Source organism: Heteronotia binoei, chromosome 2, assembly GCF_032191835.1.
Source record: "Heteronotia binoei isolate CCM8104 ecotype False Entrance Well chromosome 2, APGP_CSIRO_Hbin_v1, whole genome shotgun sequence".
NCBI classification, from domain to species: domain Eukaryota; kingdom Metazoa; phylum Chordata; class Lepidosauria; order Squamata; family Gekkonidae; genus Heteronotia; species Heteronotia binoei.
In genome coordinates, this window is record NC_083224.1 from 144281896 (window position 1) to 144303468 (window position 21573).

General features: G+C 45.1%; 1 long non-coding RNA gene across 1 annotated transcript in view; it reads right to left on the reverse strand.

The window, feature by feature from the left end:
- Nucleotides 1-21573, reverse strand: part of LOC132567663 (uncharacterized) — a 32215-nt gene that overhangs the window by 10169 nt on the left and 473 nt on the right. The window lies entirely within an intron of this gene.

Here is a 21573-nt window from a genome sequence, read left to right on the forward strand (position 1 = left end):
ATTTTAGCTCACCTGCAGAACCTAATGGACCCAATATGGTTCCAGAGGGAACTGCGGGATCCCTGGCCCCCTGGCGACTCGCTCGATGACATGGTCAAGTTATGGCAAAATCGGCTCACCATGGCCATTGATGAGATCGCTCCCCAGCACCCTCTACGCCCCCGTTCAAAGATGGCACCATGGCATAACACAGATTTGCAGCTGATGAAACGGAGGCTCAGACAGCTAGAGAGGCAGTGGCGGTGGACTCATGACGAAGCAACCAGAACATCTTATAGAGAGTATATGAGATCCTAATAGATGGTAGTCAAAGCCACAAAGAAAGCTTACTTTGCGGCCAAGATTGCATCTGCAAACTCATGCCCAGCCCAATTATTTAGTATTATTCGGACCCTTACAACTCTGCCACAAGGCAGACCAAATCATAGGGAATTGGATATTGACTGTGAGGCTTTTGCAACTTTCTTCACGGATAAAGTCTCGTGGTTCTGCCATGACCTCCCTGCCACAATTGAAGCAGTATGTGAGCTCGAGGCGCCATGCCTGTTTTCCGTGCCTTAGAAAGTTTTACAACACTCAGGAAGTTGACAGAATCCTCGCAACTGTACATCCAACAACATGTGATCTGGACCCTTGCCCATTCTGGCTGATTAAAGCGTGCCGGATGGAGCTTCAATATCCTGTGTGGGATATTGTAAATAGGTCCCTCTCGGAGGGGCTTTTCCCAAAGCCCCTCAAAGAGGCGATAGTCCATTCCCTCTTGAAGAAACCAACATTAGACCCTGCCAAATTGGCACACTATTGGCCGGTCTCAAATTTACCCTTTTTGGGTAAAATCCTTGAGAGGGCAGTAGCGCTGCAGTTACAGAGTTTTCTGGAGGACATTTCTGTCCTAGACCCACACCAGTCCAGCTTTCACCCAGGCCATGGAACGGAGACAGTGCTGGTCGCCTTAGTGGATGATCTTCAGCGACAACTGGATCGAGGTGGGTCAGCAGTATAGTTGTTGGACCTGTCGGCAGAGTTCAACATGGTCAACCATCAGTTGCTGGTTCACCGCCTCGCCGACGTGGGGATTCAGGGGTTGGCCTTGCAATGGCTTTCCTCTTTCCTCCATGGTTGGGGACAAAGGGTGGCGATTGGGGGACAATCATCCCAGAGACATCCGCTTAACTGTGGGTTGCCTCAGGGGGCGGTGCTCTCCCCGATGTTGTTTAATATCTATATGCACCCCCTTGCCCAGATTGTCCGGAGATTTGGACTGGGTTGCCATCAGTACGCTGATGACACCCAGCTCTCTCTGCTGATGGATGGCCGGCCTGCCTCTGCCCCAGGAAATCTAGCCCTGGCACTGCAAGCTGTGGCAGGGTGGCTCAGGTTGAGTCATCTGAAGCTGAATCCAATGAAGACAGGGGTCCTTTGTCTGAGCCACAGTGGCCTGGGAAGGGAAATCCCTTTACCAGCTTTTGATGGGGCGCCATTGATATCGGCACCCAAAGTCAGAAGCTTGGGGGTGCTACTGGAGCCCACATTTGCTATGGAGGCCCAGATAGCAGCCACTGTGAGATCCGTCTTTTTCCACCTTAGGCGGGCACGACAGTTGGTCTCTTTCCTAGAACACAGCAACTTAGCAATGGTGATCCATGCAATGGTCACCTCGAGACTAGACTACTGTAATGCCCTCTACATGGGGCTGCCCATGACCTGAATCTGGAAATTGCAGCTGGTGCAGAATGCGGCAGCCAGGCTGTTATTGGGTTTCTCTATGCAGGACCACATACAGCCGGGGCTGCGGAGGCTGCACTGGCTGCCAATAGTATTCTGGATTCGCTACAAGGTGCTGGTTATTACTTTTAAAGCCCTATATGGCCGAGGACCTGCCTACTTTAGAGACCGTCTCTCCCCACATGTTCCCCAGAGGGAACTTAGACCTGGATCGCAAAACCTATTGTCAATCCCTGGGCCGAGGGAGGCGATATTGAAGACTACCAGAGAAAGAGTTCTCAAATGCCGCCCACCACTGGTGGAACCAACTCCCAGAAGATGTCAGGGCCTTCAGCCAAACTACATAGATGCCCAACACTACTGAATGCACTGTATTAACTTTAGCACCAAAAATTGTTTTAAAATTGTATTAATACTTTTAAACTATTTTAAATGGTTTTAACTGCTTCATTGATAATTGATTATTGTAATTGTTTGTTTACTGTTTTATCATTTGATGTTAAAATGTTGTTAGCCACCCTGAGCCTGCTTCGGCGAAGAGGGTGGGATATAAGTATGAAAAATAAATAAATAAATGTTGTGCAGTCCTGGTGTGTGATGTTACCAGACCAGCCTCCTCCATCCACTGCTGAGGCGAGGCCTGAGCAAGAAGCTGCTGCCATCACTGCAGCAGCAGCAGCTCCCAGCAGATGGAGATGGGTAGCCAGGGCCTGTGCTCCCCTGGATGCCACTTGTTTCCTGCCTGCCACTGCTGAGCCTCCTCCTCACTCGCCACTTTTTGCTGCTGCCATCACCCACCTCAGTGGAGCCATCCGTCATACTCATCATCAAGGCACCCAACCAGAAAAACACCGACCAAACCATCATCTGCTCCCTGGATTGGACCATGGGTAGGCTGAAGAGCTACCTTGTCCAGGTGTACCTCAACAACCCAGTGAACCCCCTTTCAGTGCCTCCCCTCCTCCTCTCCTAGATCTCCCTTTTCTCCCCCCTCCTCCTCTCCTGACACCCCGAAGGACTATTGGGGAAGCTTTGACCCCCACTTGGGGCTCCATGGCAGGCAAAGTGGTCCCTGCAAAACAAAAGTCCTGAAAATAGTGTGCAAGCCCTTGCATTCACTCGAACTCTTCATCAGGTCAACTGGAGTTCAAGGCAAATATTCAGAGGTAGCAACTATTTGGCTCTTCCAGCATTTCTTCTGTTTTTAAAACTTGGGGGGGGGGGGCAAAGTAGGTAGCCTTGCCTAGGGTCCAAAAAGCCTGGCATCAGCCCTGTTTCCACTGTAACTTCCATCTGTTGAAGAGAGGAGGAGTATGGTGAACTTTATTCTGTGAAGCTTGGTGCTTTTGCTGGCTGTTGGTGTTATTCTACTTAGTTAGCTTGTGTAGCACTTTGTTATTGGTTTGTTGCTGTTGGCTCAGTCAGTGCATTAACTGCAGATTTACAGAGTAGGACATCAATGTACAAATGCACAGCCTGGATGCATATTGTTTTTATTTACTATCTATTTTGCAGATTAGTGGTGTTGGATTCCTCTGCTGCTCCAGCTTCTATGGGCACCAGTCACTAGTGCATTTTAGCCATTACTTAATCCAACAAGTCTCATGTTTTGGTACCGATTAGTATAATGACTCCATCCATAACTAAGACCTCAATGTCACTGCAGTTTTTACTGCCAAGTTAGAACTGCCAGAATCATGCATTCTTTCTACAAGTGGTGTTGGGATTTGCATGCATGTATTTCAACAATCCTTTTCCAAGTGAATATCACCTGTTCTTTTTTTTTTCCACAAACCCTTGCTATGGCTGAAAAATAGCACAGCAGCAAGTCAGCATCTTTCTCTACAATTAGATCAAATTGAAAGGGTGAAAAAATAAAATAGAAAATAGGTTATCTTTAAGTTACAATTGTGCCTGGCTTGCATTCTGGATTGTGCCTTTAATTGCTTGCTGGAGGTAAAATGTTATCCTTTGTGGTTACGATAGTATCTAAAATTAAGTGATCAGACCCTCTGCTTTCACATACATGGCAGGCATAACCACCAAAGTCTAAGAGGTGACAGACTGGGAGACTGAGGTTCAAAAATTTCTACTCTCCATCAAACTCACTGGGTGATCATGAGCCAGTCAGTCCTGGTCAGCCTCTCCTATCTTGTGAGGTTGTTTTGAAAATCGAATGGAGAGAGACTCAAGCTGCCCTGAACTTCTTGGAAGGAGACTGGGATAAAAATTATATGAACAGGAAAGAATATTCATTTCAGTTAAATATCAAAATGCAATTAACAAAGCCTTGTTGAAGCATGGAAAGCACTGCACCTTGCTTTCACTTGTTTTTTTAAGGAGGGAGGCAAGAAGAAAAAGTACTAAGATGTGGCAAATTTAGCCTTTTGATCTTTTGTTTGTGTGTTATCATCATAAGCCTTTTTATTTCACTCATTTTCATTCATTGTTGGTGTTCACACCTAATTTGTTTATTTTATGCTGCTTGTACACTATATGTCTCATATATGCAATTGACACAAAAATGACATTAAAATGTGTAAATTTAATGCAAAAAAAGTTCGGTTACAACATAAAAATTACATCAACAGAAAATTACAATGGAAGGCAGTTTATAAAAGGGACTGGAACTGTGGGCTATATCATCATATATAGTGTTTTTAAAAATATTTTGGCTGTATTATCTTGCTTTCACTGCATTGTTTTCTACTTATGTAATACCATTTCCAGCATTGTTTAATATGTTGAGTCTAACACGTTTTGCTTTGTTTCGCTTTTTAAACGTTCTAGTCCAATTGCATTGCTCATTAAGGGTCTTCTATTGAATGCTTTGATTTATTTAGAATGTGTAATCTGTCTTGAGACTGAGTGAAAAAAGCAGATGATAAATAGAATAATTAAAATAAATAAATAATTGTGTGAATAAAGATTTGAAGTTGATTCATGGAAGTGAGAAGTGGAATTGAAATGGAGATTTTTCCAGTTAGAGAGTGGCTGTGAAATTCATAGCACTCCTGAAAAGCACTTGTCTGCTTCAAATTAGTGGACTGCTACCAACACTTAAGATACTTTTGTGCTGGTAAATCACATTTTTGCCACAGCCAGCTGTAAGCAGAATTGAAACTATGTTTTGCATGATACAATATTGTCTGCAAAAATCCACTAATGGCTGTCCCCATGGGCAAGATCCTACTCTATATTTACTAAGTCCCTTTCTGCAAAAGCCTTGTATCTTCCTGTATTTTTTCTTGTTCATATGATACCTCTTAATTAACTTCTAAATACAGAATTCTTGAATCCATTTTTAGTTATCTCTTTCTATAGTGAGGTAAGTACTGCTCTTCATGTTTCAAGCAAAGCCTTCCTCATTTTTATTTAACATTTTTATGAGTGTAATTTTCTAATAGCATGGTAATAGCAATAAAAATGATGTTACAAAAGTGAAAGTGATGTTACATGCAAAGCAAAAATCAACATTTAATCTCCCAGTTCAAACAGCTGTGATAATGAACAATTGATTCATAATATCATGGGAAAGAACAAGGAATAACTTAGTTTGAAGCAGAAGACAGAGGAGAAATTTTAGTAGTGCTTTGACTGCCCTCACTGGAGAACATGGCTCTGTAAACATATGTTATGTTTTTAAAGATCACCACAAATCACATCTCAAAGAAAAAAAAGGGGGACCATAGGAAACGCACTGTTGACATGCAATAGGGTGTCATTTGCATCACCTAGAATTTCCATTAAAATTGAGGTTAAAAAATCACAACAGTTTCAGATTAAACAGTTAGTGTGGTGAACTTTGGTGAACCTAATGGGAGGGACACCTATTTTGTGAAAATGTTCATCCAGTAATCCTTTGTTTCAGTGATTGTTCAGACTGCATACATACATACATACCTATGGTCTACCATTTTAAAGGAAGTAATCCACAATATCATCTGCTCCTATTTCTCTCCCCCCCCCCCGCCCCCCCACACACACAACTTAGGTCTTTTGGCAGACCACTTGCCAAGGAAAGGAAATGTTTTTGGATATCTTTCCTTTAAAGTGGCAGCTGCATGCCTCCCCTTTTATTGGTAAAGCCCTTGCCCAGAGTGGGGAGATCACTGATCCTACAGAGAAACTGTGCAGCACAATGCACAGCATGGCTCTTCCCCCTTGCCAAAATAGGAGGTGGGATCATGCTGTGCATGGTTTGGCAGAAAAGTAATTTTTCATAAATGTTGGCTTGCCTTTCGGCAGGAGCTTCATCTGTTCCGCCATCACAGCTTTTACACCAAAAATCAAACTTCACAAAAATTTGGCACAGCAATCTTTTATGCAGGCAACATATTTTGTTTTGATGGTATTAACTCAAAAAGATTGATTCAAATAGAAGAAGGTTAATAGAAGTTTTCCAGTATGATTACAAGAGCCACGGTGGAGCAAAGGGGCAAGAGAAATGGCAGCTTTAACAATTAAACTCCCAACACCTTCCTGTTCATTCCTATTGCCATAATGCAGTGAAGTGCCATTGTTAATCACATCACTCACAACTTCTTATGTATCCCTTCTGGGATGAATTTCAGATAGTCTTAAAAAAAATCTTTAGCAGAAGCCACAGTATTTTTTTCCCAGGAAAATTGAGTAAATTTCTATTTTGGTTTGTCTTCTTATTTAGAAATCATTTCAGCGTGTCTTTAAAAAAATTGAGAGAAGGCTTTCTTAACTTGGTAATGAGACACACATTAAAAATAACTCCTTTTCCTGCTCGTTTTTCTTTAACTGTCACAATGTGACAAATGACATAGGGAAGATGTGACTAGCTGGCAATTATGGGGTATGTCCAATGTACCTCAGTTTTACCTTAGCGTATGACAAAAATGTATCCTGTATGACCTTTGAATCTACGGTGTTTTCTTGCTTCTATAAAATATGGATTTTTATTTTTCTTTGGTTGAATGCAGACAACCATTTACCAAGAGGTTACTTACTATGATGACAATATGTGTACAGCACCTTTTGGAGCTGTTTATCTGTAGCCTTGATCTGGATGGTGAATATAAATAAACCATTTAAGTTTTTGGATTTGTAATTGGATACTGCTGTGTGATAAAATTCCCCCCCACTTTTATTTTACTGGTGTCCACATCACATAAGGGTGTTGATTCATGTTCTGCATACAGCATAGCTTGAAGTGATATATGGCTAGGACTGGATGAATAATCAACATTCTGTTTCCTATATTTTTGAAAGTTTTGCTATGTCCAAGATACCATTGCAAATTCTTCTGATGATTCATTGTTAATTTATAGAAATTTCATTTGTGTGAACAATGTACATTTTGATACATGTGTTTTAAACATATTCAATATGCACTGCACTCTTTCTTTTTCTAATAATACTGCATATTCAGTGTGTGTCCACCCATTAACTTCCAGTTTTTAGTTATTTGTTTAAAAAACATTTACCCCATTTTTCTCTCTCTTGAGTACTCAACCAGTGGGTTAAAAAGTGTGCACAAGCAATTCAGTTTCATGATATGGGAGGCTTAAATTAGCAGGAGATTCACAGGGACTTGGGGTGTCTAACTGCCCCTATCCAACTTTTTTTTCTCTTCTCTGAAAGGCCACCTTCTCATACTTTCTTCTTCCTGTCCACCAGCCAACCTACCTTTATCTGCCTCCCTTCCCACAATCTTCAGTTTTCTCTCTTTCCCTGCCCTGGTCACCTATCCCTGGGAAAAGTCAAGCTGTACAGTGCCAGCCATCAGGCAGGGCCAGTTCTGCAATAGGGTACATTCAAGGGTTTATGAGGAGCATCTCATTTTCTTTTGTATCCCTTTCCCCATAGTAGTTCTTTCCCTCCACCTGGCAGCCCTCATTTCCTGTTTTCCTGCTTCCGTATCTCTTTTCCACCCACTCCCACCAAAATACCTTTTCTTTGCTCCCAACTCCAGCAATATTTATTATTTCATTTATACCCCAGCTTTCACACAAACCCTCATTCTCTTCCATTTTAACTTCACAACAACTCTGTGAGGTAGGTTAGTCTGAGAATGCGTGTCTGGCCCAAGGTCTCCCAGATCCTAGGCTGAAAATTGTAACCATTACATGACACTAGCTTTTACATGATGGCTATTGTTAAACAGTGAGTAATGAAATGCCCATGTGATATTAAGTTGCTTGGTAATTGGACTGACTCCAATGAATCCTCCATCAAAGGCCAAAATACCCCTGCAAAGGTCATTACCCTTTCCCCTGCCTTTTACTGTCAGAAACCAAGGCTCAAAGGCTATTTATATTGTGGTTGCCTAGAAACTCCAAAGCTGCTCATCTTGGGGGAAATAAGTCCTCCAACCCTCCTGTACCACACACCGCTGTTCTCAGACACCAAACCCATTCTGCCAGACCACAGGAACCCATCCCTATCAGGGCATCATTAGAGGTCTTGAAGCCCCCTGATCCATTCTTGGAGATGTCCACAAAGGACAAATAGTTGTTAGCACTGCCCAAATACCAGCAGATGCTAACACTCTTTGGAGAAGTCTCCAGTCCTGCCACATTATTTCCAGCCAACCCTTCTCCCTCATAGAGGATGTAGCCTTTCAACAGCTGCTCCAGCACCTGCCTCGTTGGTGCTTTATCCCCTCATGCAGCACTATGAGCTGATCAGTCTTGCTGTGATGATGGGCAAGGCTGCCTAGAGCCTCTCTGACTTCTGTTTCTTGGTCACATCCAAGTATGACAGAAGCATGGGAACTACCTTTTATATATCAGAAACATGTCAGGAATCTATATAGTACTTTTCTTCTAGATTCTGTATCTTCCCAGATCTTCCTATATTACAGAGTACAGGTTAGCGCAAGGATCACACAGATCTTTGCTGCATTCTGCCCCCCCCCTTCCAGCAGTCTTTTCTAGTCCTAGGAAAGTTGATTCACAGGGTCGCAAGAACTGCATGGACTGATAGTCACATGGGTCAGGAAGTTGCATTGAGGAAGCATAGATCTGCTGGTACAAGCAATTTCCCCCCCTTTCCTCCTTCTCAGTGTACTTCCAAACCATGTGGTTATTAGTTCATGGGGTCCCACCATAATCCCAGCAATCAACTTTCCCGAGGGTTGCCAAGTCCAATTCAAGAAATATCTGGGGACTTTGGGGGTGGAGCCAGGAGACTTTGGGGGTGGAGCCAGGAGACTTTGGGGGTGGAGCCAGGAGACATTGGGGCGGAGCCAGGAACAAGGGTGTGACAAGCATAACTGAACTCCAAGGGAGTTCTGGCCATCACATTTAAAGGGACAGCACACTTTTTAAAATGTCTTCCTTCCATAGGAAATAATGAAGGATAGGGGCACCTTCTTTTGGGGCTCATAGAATTGGACCCCCTGGTCCAATCGTTTTGAAACTTGGGGGGTACTTTGGGGAGAGGCACTAGATACTATACTGAAAATTTGGTGCCTCTACCTCAAAAAATAGCTCCCCCAGAGCCCCCGAAACCTCCAGATCAATTCCCCATTATACCCTATGAGAAACAATTCACAAATAGGGAATAATGAAGATGTTTCCCTCTCCTCCACACACACACACACACACACCCCTTCTCGCAAATGTAAGGGATTGGCCTCTCTACTCACCAGCCAGCTTCTTCACAGACACAGGAAGTTGAAGCCTTTCACCACCTCCGGAGGTGCAAAGGCTCATGGTCCTTTGGGGCGGGGCAGGAAGCAGCCTGGGAAAGCTCCGGCTGCTGCAATGGAGCTGGGTGGGAAGGGGAGGGGCAAGGAGAAGCTGCTGCAATCCGAGGTAAGAAGGGAAGGGAAGGGAAGGGAAGGGAGGAGTAAAAGCATCGGGGATCGGTGGTAAGGGGAGAGAAGCTGCTGGGATCGGAGCTGCCATTCCCCTCCCCGCTTTCTGAATTTTTGGCCAGCGGGGAGAGGAGGCTCCAAAACTGGGGTCCCCCACCCAGGCGGGGGATTTGGGAAGCCTAACTTTCCCAAAGTCAGTAGGGCCTGTTGCAGGGAGAGGTTCCTGGCAAAGATCCACAGCTGCAGAGCCTTCTGCTGATGGTTCACTGCATCCAACTCCATAAATCTAATGCTAAAGAACACCCCATAAGTGCTGCTAGGGATCTGTGGATGTTTAATTAGGCTTCAAAAATCAGCCAGGTAAAGTTGCCAGATCTGTGTTGGAAAATACCTGGAGACTTTGGAGGTAGGAGGAGGTGGGGTTTCAGGAGGGGAGGGACCTCAGCATGGACCATGGGGTCCACTCGTCAAAGCAGCCATTTTCTACAGGGGAGCTGATCTCTGCCTGCCACCTGGAGGCTGGCAACCTTAGGACCAGGACCCATGCCAAGGAAGTAGGACATCCTCTCCATGTAATTTCCCAATTGAAAATATCCTCCACTTTAAAAAAAAAATGAAAGGGGAGAAAGACAATACAGGAACCAGTCATCTTTCTTTCTGGGACTTAAAGAACCAAGCCACATAATGCAAACATGATATGTGGTTTGGCTCTAAAAATTAGTCATAAGAGATAGGCCACTTAGTGAATCCAAATCTGAAATGGACTGCCTGGGTAAAGTTTGTAACAGCTGTGACTTATCTGACTAGAGACAATACCCAGAAAAGTATCAGCATTTTTATATAAAAATACAAAGAGACATGCAATTAACTAAGACAGACTGAAATGTGCAAACAGTATAATTTACTCCAAAATTAATTCTCATATTAATCTAGTTCAATATAGAATAAATTTACCAGCTCTTATACTTTTAATGATGCTAAGTTTGTAATGCTGAATTAGAGAAAGGTTAATTAAAGGTTTCAGTTGCACTTTCTATGACCATGACCCAACAAAGGGCCAAAGGCAATTTAAAAAAACCAAACTTTTATTTATTCCTATTGCTACATAGAAATGCCACCATTAATTATCTCCCTGATTACTAAGAACTTGTCTTATATCTCTTTGATGATGCAAGATGGTAGTTATGGCAATGAGGTGCTACTAAAAATTCTCTGTAAGACTTAATTAGGTCATTTGTTTAATATATGAGTTTCTTTTCTTTAAAGTCAGGAAGCGGGCTTTTTTTACCTGCCATAGTAACTCTCGTATTTATAAGCCATGAGCACATCCTTGTCCTTGTAAATTAAGTGTTTCACTGCACAGTTTGCTTTTGAGGCCTTCACTTCCTTCCTCAAGTAGGTAGTTGTGGATTGGATAGGCCTGATGTGCACAGAAAGACAACTGCCTTTTTCTAGTGCAAAGAAACCTGTGATCATATACCAATAGCTTTGAGGCAATCACACAAAAATTAGGGAAGGAAGGCAAACCTGGCAAAGGATAAAACTGAAGTTCCAATTGCTAAACTCCCCCAAATTACATTACTTGCGCTAAGAGAATTAAAGATAATCTTTCTGTGTGGCAACCTTTCTTGTCCAACTTCAGTGGAATCTCCATTTACTAGAATAGCTCTTGAAAGGGACATCCAGATGTACTCCAGTTCTACGGTTGCTCATGGTTCTGACATATTCTTTTGGAAAGTTGGTCACTGGCCCAAAAGTGACCATTTGAAATTTTCCTTTCCCTCCCCCTCCCCATGCTATGCCTGGCAACCAGCGAGAGCTTTAGGAGCAGGGATATGGGGCTGTAGCTGTCTGTACCATAATGTAACTTTTGGGGTTTCCACAGAAACCATACAGTTTCAAGCAATTCCTAGTTTTCTCCAGAAGCAATGTTGCAGGACAGACTGTGGTGACTTTTCCCCAAAACTTTATCCCACCACCACTCCTGGCAGACTTATGCTGTGTGGTTGGAGGAATCATAGTTCATTGGTAAGTATTTGTTTCTAGTGTGAAAATAAGTAGCTCATGTAGGGAGCAGTCAGATCTCCAAGTCCAACTGAGTGATAGGGTAGATGAAGGTACATGGTTTACCACTTGCCCTCTAATGTCATGTTTAGCCACATTCCAGGGACAGACAGAATAGATACCTTATTGCCAGGAGGACTTTGACTCCGGGCCTGATACAAGACAATATCACAGATGATCACAAAAAGCGAGCTGGCATTGTGTACAGATTACAGTGATGGACTTGGATGTGGAAGACCCAGGTGCAAATCCCTACTCTGCCATGGAAGTTTATTGGGTGGCCTTAGGCCAGTCACACACACTCCCCCCATCAGTCTAACATATCTCACAGAGGTGTCATGGTGAGGATAAAGTGGAGGAGGTGAGAATGATGTTTAAGCCACTTTGCATCAAAATGAGGAGAAAAGCAAAGTATATGTAAAGAAAACAATAAATAATAATAAAACTTTGTGCTCCTAGCACTTAGCAGTAGCAGAAGGAGCATAAGGTTGTCAAGTCCTCTTCTAATCCATCATACTCTAAGTAAAGTTGAGGAGCCACATCAGAAGTGAAAATTCTCATATGAAGGTCCAAGATGTAAAGAGAACATCCTAAACTGTCAGCAGCACAAAAACAAAGCATTAAAAGATATTAATTAAAATCTCACATTAAAAAGCCCCAGTTCATGTATAAAAAAACAGATAATAAAAACAGATGACAGACAGATTAAAACAACAATTTCCGAGGTAAAACAGTGTTTTAAAAATCAGCTATATTGAAGACCACCAATATAGACTCTGTGGAGGAAAGTAATGGCAAACCACCTCTGCTTCTCACTTGAAAGCCATAAGCTGCCATAAATTGGCTGTGACTTGACAGCACCTTACATATGCAACAAGCACTTTGTATGTACATCTTTGTACCTGCACTAGGAGTGCCTTGATTTCCTCATGAGGGTGATGGAAAGCTCAAGCTCTGGTAGCAATACTCACCTGTTCAGCTCACCTGTGATTTCTGAATACATACATAACTGTTAACATTTGAAGTTGCCAAATTTTTGTAAAATGAAATTTCTATTTGGAGAGCTGCAAATAATTTGATGTTTTTTTTAAAAAAGTGATAATATATTTGTTGCTAAAGGGATTGTGTTGGCATGCTTTTCAGATTAATCAATGGATGCTTTCCCCAGTCTACCGTTGTATTGCTATGAACAAAATTTGCTTCTGTGCATCTATAAATTAATGTATGTAACGGGTGCTGAATATTCTGCACTATTCATGTAGTTAAAATTAACTTCGTATGGTAATTGCTTATCAGTTTCATAAGCATAATTTCCATGATTCCAACCTGCGTTCTCAGGACCCGCTACCTCTTCATATAGAACTTTGTATTTTTTACCAGTTTTTACTGTTTAAAATGTATATGTATGTAAATTATTATTCGACCAAGCATCAGATTAGAAATACAGTATAAATAGTTGCATCTGCTTTAACTTGACTTGATTATACTTAAATATAAAATATAAATTACCATTGAATTTATTTTTGTCTTATTCTTTGTAAGGCATATTGTGTATTATAGAGTGCCTTTCCCTTGCAAGAATGCCATCTTTTAAGACCAGCCCCAGGGACCAGAATTTAGTTAATAAGGAGAAGTATAGACAGTTAGAAAAAATTATATTATGATTTGTATGGTTGTTTTTTAATAATAATAATAAATTTTAATTTATATCCCGCCCTCCCCGCCAAGGCAGGCTTACAAGGCATAGTACATCATATAATGATACAATAAAATTCAAACAATTAACAATTAAAATACAATTAGATATAAACAACATTTAAGTTACTAATATAAAACCACAATATAACATAAGATGGTGCTACAGTCTTGATGTGCGTATAAATATAGTTTTTATGATGATGATGCAATGGTTCCACCTTAAAAGGCCAACTGACAGAGGACAGTTTTGAAAGCCCGACGGAACTGATTAAGGTCCCGTATGGCCCGCACTTCCTCTGGTAGCTGGTTCCACCATTGGGGTGCTGTTATCGAGAAGGCCCACTCCCTTGTCGCTTTTAGTTCGGCCTCCTTTGGCCCAGGGACTTTCAACAGATTTTGTGAGCAAGATCTCAGTACTCTCTGGGGAACATATGGGGAGAGACGGTCCCTAAGGTAGGCAGGTCCTCGGCCATATAGGGCTTTAAAGGTAATAACCAGCACCTTGTAACGAACTCGGTACACAATTGGCACCCAGTGCAGTTCCCGTAACCTAGGCTGTATATGTTCCCCCTTAGGGAGTCCCATTAACAGCCTGGCTGCCATGTTCTGCACTAGCTGCAGTTTCCGGGTTTGGCACAGGGGCAGCCCAATGTAGAGGGCATTACAGTAGCCTAACCTCGAGGTGACCATTGCATGGATCACTGTTGCCAGGTCGCCATGCTCCAGGAAAGGAGCCAGCTGCCTCGCCCGCCTAAGATGAAAAAAGGTTGATTTAGCAGTGGCTGCTATCTGGGCCTCCATTGTCAGAGAAGGCTCCAGTAGCACCCAGTGGCGCACCATCAAAAGGCAGTAGGGGGGGGGGTTTCCCCTCCCAGACCGTCATGACCCAGGCAAAGGACCTCTGTCTTTGCTGGATTTAACTTCAACCCACTCAACCTAAGCCAACCTGCCACGGCTTGCAACGCCAGGACCAGATTTTCAGCGACATCGTCAGTCCGGCCGTCCATCAGTAGATAGAGCTGGGTGTCATCAGCATACTGGTGACAACCCAGCCCATATCTCCGAGCAATCTGGGGAAGGGGGTGCATGTATATGTTAAATAACATTGGGGAGAGGACCGCCCCCTGAGGCACCCGACAGTTAAGCAGGTGTCTCTGGAATAGTTCTCCCCCAATCGCCAACCTTTGTCCCTGACCTTCAAGGAAAGAGGAAAGCCACTGCAAGGCCAGCCCCTGAATCCCTGCATCGGCGAGGCGGCGGGTCAGCAACTGATGGTCGACCATATCGAACGCAGCCGATAGGTCTATCAACAACAGTACCGGCGAACCACCTCGATCCAGATGCCGCTGGAGATCATCCATGAGGGCGACAAGCACTGTCTCCATCCCATGGTCCTGACGGAAGCCGGACTGGTTTGTTTTAAAAAGCCTAATGGAAATATAGGTTGTTTGACCATGAAAACATCTATTTTATTTGTAGAAAACTTTTTTGGATGTATGAATGACCCCAGTTTTATTAAGTATATTTTAAACAATAACGTTATATATGCAGTGGCTATGCTCAAAGGAACACCTAAGCCTATTGACATAATTTAGCTTGAACACACATGGCTCTATTGGATTGACTTTGTATATATAATCACACAAGTTTGTTTGTTTTTTAAAAAAAAATGTAATTTCAGCCATCATAAGAGCCAGCATGGCAGCATGGTGTAGGATTAGGATCTGTGAAATTCAGGTCTGAATCCCCACTCATGACATGGAAGCTTGCTGGGTGACCTTGGGCCAGTCACATTACTCTAGTATTGACCTGGATTGCCCCAGGATAGCCTGATCTCATCAGATGTCAGAAGCTAAGCAAGGCTAATGTGGAGGCAGGCAATGGCAAACCACCTCCAAACATCTCTTGCCTTGAAAGCCTTACAGGGTTGCCTTGAGTTAGCTGTGACTTGACAGCAAAAAAATAAGTTCCATCATACCAGTCATGTTCTGAGCAGGCATTTGGAAGGGCTCCTTTTCTCCATTTTGAAGCCCAAGAAATGACTATCCCAAGCATCTACAAGGCATTTTGAGAGCTAGGAGTCTGCCTTTGTACTAACTTTTACTAACTAACACTAGCCAAAGTATCACAAAATAGTTATCATAAGGTTCACCAAACTGGATGTTAAGAAACACATTACTCCTCAAGGAAGGTGCCCCAAGTTGGTCCTGCATTATTTCCAATGGACTAAAGTCAAACCAGAGAATCTCTGCAGTAGAAACTGAAGCAGGGGCATTTTCACAAGCCCAGCAAAACCAGTGCAATATTCAGTGTACCCAGCAGTACCAGTGCAGTCACAGTCTACCTGGCAGAACCCAGTGCCACTGTGGCAATGCCACTTGATAGGACTGATACCAAGCACAGAACCACAGTTCAAGCAAGGGGAAACTGGAAGCCCGGTAGAACCAATGTATTTCACAAGGGAGATTTCACAAGGGGAAATTGGAAGCCCAGCAAACTCAGTGCCTTCTCTTCATAATATTAACAAAGTTTTGCTACTCTACTATTCTTAAGTACCTTCTGTCACCAAGCAGGATAGGGATGAGAAGGTCTTGAGACCAAGAAGTGAAAATAAAGGTGGGAGAAATGTGGAAAAATTAGGTGAAGGGAGACCAAAATGAATGAGAAACATGGAAAAGAGGGAGAGAAATTAAAAGAGGGAAAGGTTGCTTTTTTCTTGCTGCAAAACCCTAATGACTCCAAGATGGCGACGGCAATAGAAGCCCAGTGCTAGGGCTCCCGCTGACTGACAACAATACTAGCTAATAACAACAGCGAATAACTACAGCGAACTCAAGAAGTTGAAACTAGACCGTTGGGAACTGGGGCGCTAACTCACAGTCTGCTGAACGGCGGTGTGAGCCACAGGAGCCTGCCGGAGTGGAGATATCGCCCCGACCGAGGTCAATTCAACCGAGTTGGAGCTGGGCGTGACCGTGGTAGGTGTTCGGAGGCCGGGAGGCCGGACCAGCTAGAGTGCGGACCGGTCGGAGTGTGGAGGAGGCCGGGGTGGCCTGAGCTGTTACCGAGGAGAGGAGCGCTGTGCGGGCTGTACGGGTCGGCGCGAAGGGGGCCCCTGCTGAACTGCTGAACATCGTGGGGGAGCACCGCCGCTGCTTGGGCTGACGCCGAGACAGGGCGCGGCTACAACCCGACGCCTGGCAGAGGCTGACTCGGCGACGGACCGGATTGGGGAGCAGGCTGGCGAGACGAGGGGGGAAGCGGTGAGCGGAGTGTGTGACTTAGTCGGGGCAACTTTAACAGTGGTGGGGAGTCTTGGGGTGGTAGGCGAACGGAGGAGTGGGTTGGTCCCGGGGTGTAGGCTTCGGTGAGCACCCTGGCCTCTGCTTCTGTCCCGCCCCTTCTCCCCCACCCCTCCCACTCTGCTCCCGCCCTTACCCTCATCGTCACCCCCACCCCCGCGTCTGGACCTGTAGCTGAGAGCAGTTGGGAGCCTCTGACCATGAAGCCCTATATGGGGCTCAGCTCCCCAAAGTGTGGAACTGCAACTACCATCTCCCGCCTTGGAAAGGCCTGCATTTAAAAACTGCCCGGCACTTTAAATATTTTAAACCCTACACCTGCACTTTAAGAACTGTGACAGACCGCAGACTTTACACATCTTAGCACCCAATCTCAACCTTAACATCATCAATTAGTAATAAGGGCAATGCCCTATCCCACCTTTCCTTGATTCTATTAGCCCGTTCCCTAATTGTTTAGTGACCACTAATAAGATTTATTATTAATTAACTAGGAATTTATTAGCAATTTGATTTATTATGCATTGTGTATTTATGTATTTATATATGTATTTAATTATGTAAATGCATACTGATCAATTTATTTTATTTATTTACATTAGCACTTTAATTTGGACTGTATGGGGGACGCTATTTTATTAATGTGTTATAGAGATATTATTATTGGACTAATCACTAGTGGGAAGATTAGGGTCTTGGGAATTTAACTGACTAAATTGTAGTAAGTCAGACAATTGGGAACTGGGGGTGGAGGGTGGACTAGGGCTCATTCATGCTCCGAACTAGACAATCAGCTAGGTGGGCACAGACATACTACTACATCTTAGATTGTATAGGTACGTAGCTGGGAATGCCCGTCCAGAGGATTCCAGTGCTCCTGGGGAGGGGAAGATATGGCGGTGGGAGGGGACAGAGGAGTGGGGGAAGGGGACCGAGACAAAACAGGGCTCGGCGCCCTTCCAGTCTACTTCCCATCCCAACAGTGACAGGTAGTGGAACCAGGAGAATTTGCCCACGCCTGTCATTGGTGTTATGCAACGCCAGGTCTATAAATAATAAGACCGAGACTCTTAGAGACTTCCTGCTTCGGCAGGACGCAGACCTGGCTTACGTGACCAAGACCTGGGTGCAAGAAGGGGAGACAGTGGCTCTCTCTCAGATGACCCCCCCCGGGCTACTCGGTCTTTCATCAATCGCGGGTTAGTGGGCAGGGGGGATGGGTGGCGTTATTCATACGGGAGGATTACTCCTTCCGGGCTCTCCTGGCCCCAACGATCAATGGCGTTGAATGTGCTGGCCTGGCGTGGGATGTCGGAGAGGGGTTGGCGATCTGGCTGGTGTACCGTCCGCCTAACGCACCGGCCAGCGCCTTACCATCCCTGATGGAGGCGGTGTCGGGCTGGGCATTGGAGCACCTGAGGCTTGTGGTCCTGGGTGACTTCAATGTCCATGCCGATGACGGGGCCTCCAGTCGGGCAATGGACCTAGTGTCTTCCATGGCGACACTGGGACTCTCAATTTATTACGACTCCTACGCATCAGGCGGGACACACATTAGACCTGATCTTTGCATCCGGGATTCGGGTGAGCGATATCGCAATGGAAGCGGTGTCATGGTCGGATCACCTAGCCCTCAAGGCCCGTATGGAGATGCCACCCCAACCCTGTAAGTGCGGAGAGCCTATTTTGGCTCGCCCGCGGAGCCTGATGGACCCGGAATGGTTCCAGATGGCTCTTCGGGATCCCTGGCTCCCTGGCGATTCCCTTGATGCCCTAGTTGATGCCTGGCAAGACCGGCTAACTGGGGCAATCAACGAGATCGCACCTCGACGTCCTCTGCGCCCTCGTTTGAAGCTGGCTCCATGGTATACCTTGGAATTACGCCAGCTGAAACAAGGACTCAGACGACTAAAGAGGCAGTGGCGGCGCACTCATGGCGAAGCGGCGAGAACATCTTATAGAACGCTTATGAGGTCGTATGAGATGGCACTCAAGGCTGCGAAGAAAGATTACTTCGCAGCCAAGATTGCGTCTGCAAATTCACGCCCGGCACAATTGTTTAAAATAATTAGAGATTTAACTACGGTGCTTCAGGGCAGGCCAAATGTTAGAGAATTGGAAATAGGCTGTGAGGCTTTTGCGAAATTTTTTGCAGACAAAATCACGTCGCTCCGCCAGGACCTGCCCATCACATTAGATACAGTATACGAACTGGAGGCTCCGTGCCTGTCTACAGGTTTAGTCCTGGATCATTTCGACCCGCTCAACCTGGAGGAAGTCGATGGAATTCTCTCCTCTGCATGCCCAACAACTTGCGATCTAGACCCATGCCCCTCCTGACTAATTAAATCTTGCCTGAGGGAGCTTCGATGTCTTCTATGGGACATCATAAATAGATCCCTCTTGGAGGGGCACTTTCCAATGTCCTTAAAAGAGGCCTTGGTCCGCCCCCTCTTGAAAAAAAGTACAGCAGACCCGGCTGAATTGGCAAATTACCGGCCGGTCTCGAATTTACCGTTTTTAGGTAAAATTATAGAGAGGGCAGTGGTGCTGCAGTTGAAGGGTTTTCTGGATGATGCTTCCATCCTAGATCCTTGCCAGTCCGGCTTTTGCCCAGGTCATGGGACAGAGACAGTGCTGGTCACCTTGGTGGATGACCTCCAGCGGCACCTGGATCGAGGCAGTGTTGTGGTGCTGATGTTGCTAGACCTGTCGGCCGCGTTCAACACGGTCGACCACCGGCTGCTGACCCGCCACCTCGCCAATGTTGGGGTTAGGGGGTCGGCCTTACAATGGCTTTCCTCCTTCCTTGAGGATTGGGGACAAAGGGTGGCAATCGGGGGTGAGCTCTCTCAGAGACATACACTACATTGTGGAGTACCTCAGGGAGCAGTTCTCTCGCCGATGCTATTTAATATCTATATGCGCCCCCTTGCCCAGATTGCCAGGAGGTATGGGCTTGGGTGTCACCAATATGCCAATGACACCCAGCTCTATCTGCTAATGGACGGCCGGCCTGGCTGCGCCCCAGAGAACTTGGACCTGGCACTGCAGGCTGTGGCAACTTGGTTAAGGCTGAGCGGGCTGAAATTGAATCCGGCAAAGACAGAGGTCCTTTGCCTGGGTCGGGGCGCTCTGGGGGGGGGGGAATACCTCTCCCGGTCTTTGACGGCCAAGTCAGAAGCCAAGTCAGAAGCCTGGGAGTTCTACTGGAGCCTTCATTATCAATGGAGGCCCAGATAGCAGCCGCTGCCAAGTCAGCCTTTTTTCATCTGAGGCAGGCAAGGCAGTTGGCCCCCTTCCTAGAGCGTCGGGACTTGGCAACAGTAATACATGCAACGGTCACCTCGAGATTGGATTACTGTAATACCCTCTACATGAGGCTGCCTTTGTGCCGAACCCGGAAGCTGCAGCTAGTGCAGAACACGGCTGCCAGACTGTTGCTGGGGCTCCCAAAGCGGGAGCACATACAGCCGGGGCTGCGTGAACTGCACTGGCTGCCAGTTATATACCGGATTCGCTACAAAGTGCTGGTTATTACCTTTAAAGCCCTATATGGCCGAGGATCTGTCTACCTTAGGGACCGCCTCTCCCCATATGAACCCCAGAGAGCACTGAGGTCAGCAGGGAAGAACCTGCTGACTATCCCCGGGCCAAAGGAGGTAAGACTCCAGAGTACCCATACTCGGGCTTTTTCTGTCATTGCCCCACAGCTCTGGAACCAGCTTCCAGAAGAAATGCGGGCCCTGCAGGACTTTGAACAGTTCCGCAGGGCCTGCAAGACCATCCTGTTCCAGACGGCCTTCACCAGCTGAAACTACTAAACTACCAGTAAACTTGCCAATGATTGTAGCACAAAGTATTAATGTTTTTAGAATTTTAACGGATTTTAATTAACTGTAATTATTTGTTATTTATTGTATATTGTATGTATTGAGTTTTTGCTGTTAGCCGCCCTGAGCTGCTTTGGTCGGGGAGGGCGGGATACAAATAAAATGTGACTGACTGACTGACTGATGACTGCTTTGCAAGATCTGGCTGAGCGGGGTGCAAAGAAAGGAAGAGAGAAAGGCTAGACTCTTGGAGAAAAAGACCTGTAGGCTGGCAATTACTGTAGCAGCCATTAGCCTGCCGGTTTGGTTGTATGATCTGTTAAGTAAGTTTGCTTCAATCTTGGAAAAAGGGAAGTCTAGCTGATCCTGGAGTGCTTACTGCTATTTTCAGACTTTCCTGCACCCCTAGTGGCTGCTCCCAGAACTGCATTTTGCAAATACAAGGAAAGATGTTTGGCTGGACATAGTACGATGCTGGCTTTGAAGGGCATCCAGCTGACTTCCTCAAGCTGCATCCAGGGCGGACCACAACTCCATCCTGCCCTTACTACACCACTGGTAAAAACATCATGATTTGAAATAAAACCACCAGGAAGAAGTGTTCTAGCCTAGCCCTTTTAATGTCCAGTAATACAGAATGATTAATGTGAGGGGAATTTGAAAAACACTATTCCTCCTCTTTAGTCTGAAGAAGTCCTCTCTATTCTACCATTCCAGCATTCTGCCACCCCATTGCCTCATTCATTCTGCTGCATATGTCAACTGAGTCTAAACCAACTCCAACGCCTGTGTAAACAAAAGTGGAGTTGTTTTTTGTTTTTTAATTTGTCTCTAAACTGTGTAGAAAGGTACTTGTGCTTCATGTGAGAAGGCATTCCACAATCAAGGAATGCTTGGACTTGTATTTCTCCAGAGTCAGGCCTCTTCCTCCATCTCTCTATGCTACAAGGAACTTTTTGAAAGTAAGGGGAATTTTAAAAGCCATTTAAATAGCTGCAGGATCTGCCTTTCAAATAAAAGAATTAAACCAATCCCACAGGGGGTGGCCAAGCCCTTGGGCACTCCTCAAGTAGCTCTTTGGGACCCAGAGACTACCTTTTCCCCAATTTATAGATACATAAATCAAATTGTATCTCTGTGACTCTGTAAGAGACTATAT